General features: G+C 37.6%; 1 long non-coding RNA gene across 1 annotated transcript; it reads left to right on the forward strand.

The window, feature by feature from the left end:
* Positions 1-22: 22 nt before the first annotated feature.
* LOC124140430 lies at positions 23-6,450 on the forward strand. Its single transcript, XR_006861917.2, has 2 exons — positions 23-3,864; positions 3,956-6,450. It is a non-coding gene; the product is annotated as an uncharacterized LOC124140430 (long non-coding RNA).
* Positions 6,451-8,540: the final 2,090 nt, after the last annotated feature.

Below are 8,540 nucleotides of genomic sequence, written 5' to 3' on the forward strand. Positions count from 1 at the left end.
ACTACCTTCTTTGCTCGTCACGCCGAAGACCCGGGTTCAATTCCCGACATGGGTACAATGTGTGAAGCCCATTTCTGGCGTCCCCCGCCGTGATATTGCTAAAAGCGGCGTAAAACCATACTCACTCACTCACTCTTCCATCACCTGTTAATACATACAGCCGCTTTGCAGTGTGGTCCCTATTTTTCCCAATAAGTCGAAACCATGTTCCTGGGGGATCGAGGAAGTGTACAAACGCATGTCCCCAGGGGATCGAGGAAGTGTACAAACGTGTGGTCTCGGGGGATTGAGGAAGTGTACAAACGCATGTCCCCAGGGGATCGAGGAAGTGTACAAACGTGTGGTCTCGGGGGGATTGAGGAAGTGTACAAACGCATGGTCCCGGGGGATTGAGGAAGTGTACAAACGCATGTCCCCAGGGGATCGAGGAAGTGTACAAACGCGTGTTCCCGGGGGATCGAGGAAGTGTACAAACGCGTGTTCCTGGGGGATCGAGGAAGTGTACAAACGCGTGTTCCCGGGGGATCTAGGAAGTGTACAAACGCTTGTTCCCAGGGGATAGAATAGGTGTACAAACGTAAGTGTTCCCAGGCAATGGAGTAAGTGTACAAAAGTGAGTGTTTCCAGGCGACAGAGTAAGTGTATAATCGCGTGTGTATCCAGGCGACAGAGTAAATGTACAAACGTGTGAGTTCCCTGGCGATAGAGTAAGTGTAAACGTGTGTGCATCCAGGCGACAGAGTAAGTGTACAATTGTGTGAAGTGTTGATGATGCTGGTCTTCCCACTGTTCATCCCACTCCACTGTAGAGCAGCATGCTGCTATTGTTACAGCTTTCATTGTTATCTTGTTTGTGGCTGTCATTGGCTGGAATGGAATGTATTGATATGATGACATCTTGTTTTACTCATATATACTACTCAAAAGAAGTGAAGAACACCCAAAATTTTAACATCTTTTGAGTAGTATGTTTAGGGATGAAATACATTATTTATCTCATTTGAAATATCACGTTTGCAGGAGTTGCTTCCAGTCAGTGTCAATGGCACTATGGTTTTCTAAGTTTGGTAAGAAAATACATGTGTTTTATGCTGATAAATACGCATTAGCAGCACTGATGATTTTTGAGCTGTGCCACACATAAAAAGATCCAAATATCTTCCATGTTTAATACATCCACTAATGAACCTGATCAGGAAGTAAAAGAAAAAATAGGCTCGCTATTAAGCCGTTAAAGATTTCAATCATTGTTAGACATTTTCAATTGTTATATTGCTAATTATTAATCTTAAGAATGTGTACAAGTAATTTTTGTTGAACAAATTGTTGGCAAAGGTTTGCCAATATTCTAATGGTTATGTCATTGTTTTTCTCATCCCCTTGCTTGTATCAGTGGACCCAATCGGTCAATGACAGCCCGATCTTATGTTAAACACACCCACCAATTTTGTTACTGTTGTTTTCCATCTTTGTAGATCTCAAGCAACTTGTTAGTGAATATTGCATTGAACGTATGTTGAAGAACCTCAATGTCAAAACCTGAGCAATATCATTACAATCAGATCTTAGTGCTCGCTACTGCTACAAAAAGGTCTGAGGATATCCTTTCATCCATTCAATCAGAGCATTGCTTATGCTATAGGGAAAGTCCAAATGTGCGTGACCTCTAAGAGATTCAGTAGGTCAAGGGGCGGTCAGGTAGCCTAGTGGTTAAAGCGTTCGCTCGTCACGCCGAAGACCAGGGTTTGATTCCAGACATGGGTACAATATATGACGCCCATTTCTGGTGTCCCCCGCCGTGATATTCCTGGAATATTGCTAAAAGCGGTGAAAAACAACAAACCAATATCAGTAGGTCAAAAATGTCATCTATATCTTGCTTCAATGGGATAAACATTTGAAATGGTTGTGTAAAATTCTATTTCACATTCCAGAATTATCATTTGTTAAGTTTGAAAATTTTGAATTGAGAACTTGAGGACAAAATATGTTTTAAAGTGTATAGTCTGGAATGGAAGTCACCATTTGAAACTCAAAACGTAAAGCTTGAGAAAGCTGCTTTCTGATTGGCTAACATCGACTTCCTGTTAGTCATTTGATTGATTGTTTAAAGTTCATGAGATGTCATTCTCAAGTGGCCTGTAATGTGATGTCTTCAGATCATGGGGGGGGGTGCATGGGTGGCCTAGTCGTGTAAGGCTCCACGATTCGCTGTGCAGATTTCCCCATGGGCAGGCCAGGAACCTACGATTGTGGGTTCGAATCCCAGTTTGCCCTGATTATGTTTCTAGGTTTGTCAGCACCATACCCGTACTCGTAGGTTTCACCGAAGTGGTAAACATCTGAGACCTGCATCACTTTGGGCTTTCCTCCAACAGTAAGCTGACACCATGTGATATAACTGAAATTCTGATAAAAGCGCCGTTAAACCCAACTCACTCACACTTCAGATCATGTGTAGCGGTAGAGAGCAATAAGATCTGATTTTAATGAGACTAAAAGCTGGGATGTGTTCAAATAGATTCCATGACATTTGTACCATTGGTATCAGTAGGTGTGAAAGGATACACATGAGATACACACGACTTACACACGACTTACACACACAGATACTCACCACATACACACGAGATACACACAAGATACACACGACATACACATGAGATACTCACGAGATACACAAGAGATACACCGCCTCTGTGGTCTTGTGGTAGAGCGTCTGACCGGAGATCGATCAATCCCCGGACGCGTCATACCAAAAGACGTTAAAAGATGGTACATGTTGTTACCCTGTCTGGCGCTTGGCATTAAGGGCTAAAACAAGGACTGGTCGGCTCAGAGTCAGTATACTGTGTCTGAGTGGGGTATTCATGTTAAACTGCGGCATGGTATCTCAGTGGGCTAGCACTATAATTCGGCATCAGTCCGGACTAGTACAAGCAGCCACACAAACACACACACGTACATGCACGTCGCTGTATAAGTGCAATAATCTTGGACGCGATGTTAAACCCCATTTCACCTCACCACAAGAGATACACATATCAGGATAACCAATTCAAGGGAAACTGTGGATATCTTTTGATTTTGTGATATATTTTTTTCAGTAGAAATCAGTTTGGAAATAAACATGTGTTTTCAGATATTTGGTTGTAATTGTGTACTTAATGTCAGGAGATTTCATTTGGAACCAATGGTGCTAACTGGAGGATTCAAATATCACAATTTTCAGGCATTTAATACTCAATAACAGCCAATAGTCTAAAAATATGTTTATCATTATTTTAAAATGCAAAAGTTATCAGTAATTTTCTGTAACCACTTCCAATTCTAACAGGTGAGACAGACATGGCTAAAACATGACGCTATAAAATCATTGAATTCTTCAAACTGAACCTGAACATATTTCAACTGAATTGTAAGTGAATGAAAAAAGTTAAAAACAGGTTTTAGACCTGAAAAGTGATTGAATTTTGACCTCCCAGATCAAAAACTAAAAAATACCGTTTTTGGAATATGAAAGATTTATGAAACTTATTTCTGTTTTAAAATATGTTGTACTATGAAGTTTGATATTTAGGTGAACTGGGGAGTCATTTCAGCCCTGAAAACAAAGTCATACTTTTACACATCTCATACCGCTATTAGCTATTCAGAACTTGATGTTTAAGCGACTCACCATTATATATTCCTAAGGGACCTAGGAGTGTTGTTAGACGGAATATTATTTTGGTCACTGCCGCAAGACACAGGATGTTTTCCTTGGAAAAGAGAAGCCGAATTCTTTTTTTCGCAGGACCTACAGCAAAAGTGTGTGGATGCATGTCACTGTGTGTGTGTGTATGTGTGTATTTGCATCTACATGTGTGCATGAATCCTTGTCTGTGTCTGTCTATTTTTTCTAATATTTTGTAACCTCACCTGCTGACCAATGAACATTTTATCATCAATCCAGGGAAGACAAAATATGTTAAAATAACACATTACCTGTTATTGGTTGATATAGAAATATGTGGGCAGAGATGGTTTGTGATTTTCGGGTGAAACTGCTTTACCATGTCTATATCAACTTACCAATATTGGCAGCTAAAAATACAATTAAAGGTTTATAAAAATAGGTTTTCGTAGTTTCTCAAATATCCTATTTTCAGTTCAGAGGGACACCATGATAAGTCCTGTACACTTAGATTGACCATATCCCTGCCTTCATTCCAAGAAAGCGTCCTTGATCAGGTGTTCACAAAGGAGTGGTCCGAAAATACCTTCTCTTAACCACAATCTGTTCCCTGAAGTGTTCATTCCTTTCTGTGTTCTCTTATGCATTCAATAATATACTACTCAAAAGAATTGACAGAAAACCTGATTCTTCATAAATCATGGCATGACATTAACTGTAGTAAATTGAAAGAACTCCATGCACTATCCCATTTTCTTCTTTACCCCTCTTCTGAAGACATAAAATTTAGGGATTATGTAATCTGATTGGGTACTTGTTCATAAAATCAAAACATTCAAATACAAGATATTCAATATTAGGGATGTCACGATTCACTGATTGTACCGATTCTCACGATACGATACGAGATAATGTAAATATATATCGGTACGAAATTTTATTGAAATCGGTATCCATTTGTTCACGTATCGTTTGATTTTTCTTTTTGTATCGAAATGTCATATTTTCGGAATTTGACACATACGAAAACTTGTTAGTGTCTGACACTTGTTTGAATAAACAGAATCAACCTTTTCTAAGTATTATTATTTTACAAAATAATCTACTGAGAGTGATTAGAACACATAATTGTGAATGTGATATGTAATTAAAACATTTGCTTCTAAATTTATGCATTAAAGGCCCGGTTTGCTGTATCAAGATACGTATCGTATCTTGACCTCAAAATCGAGATACGTATCGTATCGTGAGGTACCTGTATCGTGACACCCCTATTCAATATTGAGCTGTTACTTCTGTTTTCCATGAAGAATTATCTCCCTTCCTTCATACTTATCAAAAAGAGACAAAATAAATATTGACATCAGACAAAGCACAACTTAGGAATCTTCTACATGCATAATTTGATGTGTGTAATCTGAAAGAACACGAGGTTGAGGTTCAGAAAATATTGATCATGGAACGTATGTTGTATAATGCTTTAAGGATTTTACATTATTTTCTGACGTATCCATCCACCAGATTTGATTAGATGTGTGTACATATCAGTAACCTGCTTATCATTATCACAGAAGGCACAATGTTACCTGCACGTGTAATTTATCTTTGCCTTGTACTAGTCTGTCATTCTGATTGTTATTTTCTTTGAGAGGTATTTAGAAGTTGGAGAGTAAGTAAGGATAAGATATATGGATGAACAACTTCTTTATTAGAATTAGGAGCGACGTTTCGGTGTAGGTTCTAACACCGTTATCAAGCAAGTGATGTACAGAGTATGGTTGACAAGTATATATACAGGAAAGGAGGCAGTGTTTATACAGTGGAGTAGGTTTAAGATGCAGTTACTCTGGAGTGGAGAAGGTCCTAATTGTAATAAAGAAGTTGTTCATCCATATATCTTTTCCTTACTTATTCTGATTGTTATTTATAGACTTGATAGATCTTATATCAAGCAATCATCTCCAGATCGGTTATGACATCCATCATGGAAATAGAGAAGCATGTTTTATAACTTATGCTATTTATTAATTCTGTTTAATAGTTAAATATTTATTTGAGTTACTTAGAAAAAAGTACTCTTTTCTATACAATTTTAGTTTGTTATTTTGGGTGACATTTTAATAAAAAATAATTCCAAGGATAACTATTGAATACAGAGTATTTTGTTAGAGTGTACATAAATATTGCCCCCACACATGCAGCCAGCCAGTCATGGTCCAGTCACAAAGGAGACAGCGGACGAACAATAGGTTTTATTGGTTTATTTTTACTGTGACAGTATTGAAGTGTATTATCATACAGAGATCCTGAGGTTGTGTGTGCACACACACACCCTCTTTTAGCATACTAATCATGTTGACGTATAAAAAATATACAATTAAATCATTTGGTAACATATTTAACAAAAATGTTAATAATTATCATTATATAATATATATATATTGGTTCTAAATGTTGTAACGATTCCGCCCAAATCATGATTGGCATATCTGGTATTAGATGCTATTACTAGAGGAAGAAACCTTACTACACTTAGTCTTTGGACCATTGATTACAGCTGTAGACTGGACCTAGGATTTGGTCGGACCATGTTGTGGGGGATTTTGTCATCTGCTGTACATAATGGCTGCAATATCACATGTGTACATGTTGAAGTGTCAGACAGATCACGAATCATATGAACATGTATATTTTGTATGGATGTTTGTGTATTACGAATGTTTGATCAAAGTCATGTCTATATTTCTCTGTAAAATAAACCTTTTGAAAACAAATGCCATGAAGTTTTAAGTGTTTTGTGAACAGGTAATTTGACAGAGTATTGAGACATTATACATTGTTCAGTCATTGGAATACCAATATTGAAAAGGATTCCAGCACTTCTCCGATTGGGTTGGTTGGTTGGTTTGTTGTTTAACGCCGCACTCAGCAATATTCCAGCTATATGACGGCGGTCTGTAAATAATCGAGTCTGGACAAGACAATCCAGTGATTAATATCATGAGCATCGATCCACGCAATTGGGATCGATGACATGCATCAACCAAGTCAGCGAGCCTGACCAACCAATCCCGTTAATCGCTTTTTACGACAAGCATAGTCGCCTTTTACGGCAAGCATGGGTTGCTGAAGATCTATTCTACCCAAGATCTTCACGGGTCTCTCTGACTGTGTAAAAAACACTGAGATATCCAAACCACATAATACCTTTACCACCTGTAAAATCATCAGGACAAACCTGACGAAGAAAGGCACCAATGCCTGTTAATTACAATTTGGTAAGCTAACATGAGGTAGGCATGCTGAAAGAAAACTAAGCAAGCTTTGCAAGGCTTTCGTTCTACACCACACGTCACCATTATGACGTCATATTGCGCATTGTGACGCAAAAGATATGTCGTCACAGTAGCACCAAATTCCGAGCTCTTGGTTGTCTCCAAAACGTAAATACATTCCCTTTGTAGATTTCTATCGTGTTTCCTGCACAAAATGTATTGCCACACATCCTTTGAATATGGTAGTAACCGTATCTCTGCATTTTTTAACCTGCAATTGTAGATATAACCATGTAGTCGGTCACCATGACCCAAGAGAATAAATTCAAAAATATCCAAATTCAAGTCTAGATTGATTTGGCAAGTCTAGACTGCCTCAGCTTTAATCATTGTTCTTGGCTTCTTTTGGATTTGTTTTGGATTTTTGTAGATATATATTTTCAAATTAGAGAACTTATTTCTGGGACTAAACATTAGTCTATGAACCATGCTGAGGTAACTGATGGTTATTGAAATTTCTGATGTTTTTGGTTTGGTTTGGTTTGGTTTGTTGTTTAACGCAACACTCAGCAATATTACAGCTATATGACAGTGAGCCTGACCACCCGATCCCGTTAGTCGCCTTTTACGACAAGCATAGTCGCTTTTTACAGCAAGCATGGGTTGCTGAAGACCTATTCTACCCCGGAATCTTCATTTCTGATGTGACTCTGTGAATAGTAATTCAATGGCATGGTGCTTTTACTCCTGCTGTCCATCCCTGCTTTGTCTGGTCCAGACGAAATCATCTACAGTTCTTTATGACACCAATATCGCCAACACCATTCAACAACATTCACTCATTACAAACTGGCACAAGTTGTTTAATAAAACCTGGAGTTAAGTAGCCAAGAAAAGTAAGAAATAACTAATTTGGTGAATAAAGGTTTATTTCTTTAATAAATATCACAAATGCATAATATCATTCACTCATTCAAATGGAAGAATGAAATTGAAAACAAACCCTGAATTGTGTAACAAAACAAACAAATAATATCACAAAACATATATACCTCTTTCAGTGTGCATAAGGATAAATATATTTATTCTGGAGAAAGAATAATTACTTTTGGCAAGTGTCATAAATATCAAGCAATAAATAAGAAATTGATATATAAACAAGAGGAACAAACTTCAAAGTGGCAATAGTTAAATAAATAGGTATCATCTAAGAAGTAATATTCACTTGTCAACAAATAACAAATATTTCACAATATCAAGCAAGAAGGATCAAGGCACTGTTGTGTGACTTATCACATACTTAGGAGTACATCAGCTGTTTGTGTGTCTTCTGTGGTCAAACCATTGGAATGGCATCAAATGAATGATTCTGTTTAACTCATGGACTTGTCCAACAGAATACTTTTACATTTGGACTTCAGGCTACTGGTCAAATGAGAAATTAGTCGAGTCCGACTCCGCTTATACATTTGATACCACATTTCTGTTAAAATGATAACATTTTTGACTGGAAGTTTTTTGACATCTTTAATATCATGGGGTAAAGTTACACAGACAATTTCAGTATTTGTGCACTTTTGTCTTGACTC

This window comes from Haliotis rufescens, unplaced genomic scaffold (assembly GCF_023055435.1).
Source record: "Haliotis rufescens isolate VD_foot unplaced genomic scaffold, xgHalRufe1.0.p SCAF_37, whole genome shotgun sequence".
In the NCBI taxonomy this organism is placed as follows: domain Eukaryota; kingdom Metazoa; phylum Mollusca; class Gastropoda; order Lepetellida; family Haliotidae; genus Haliotis; species Haliotis rufescens.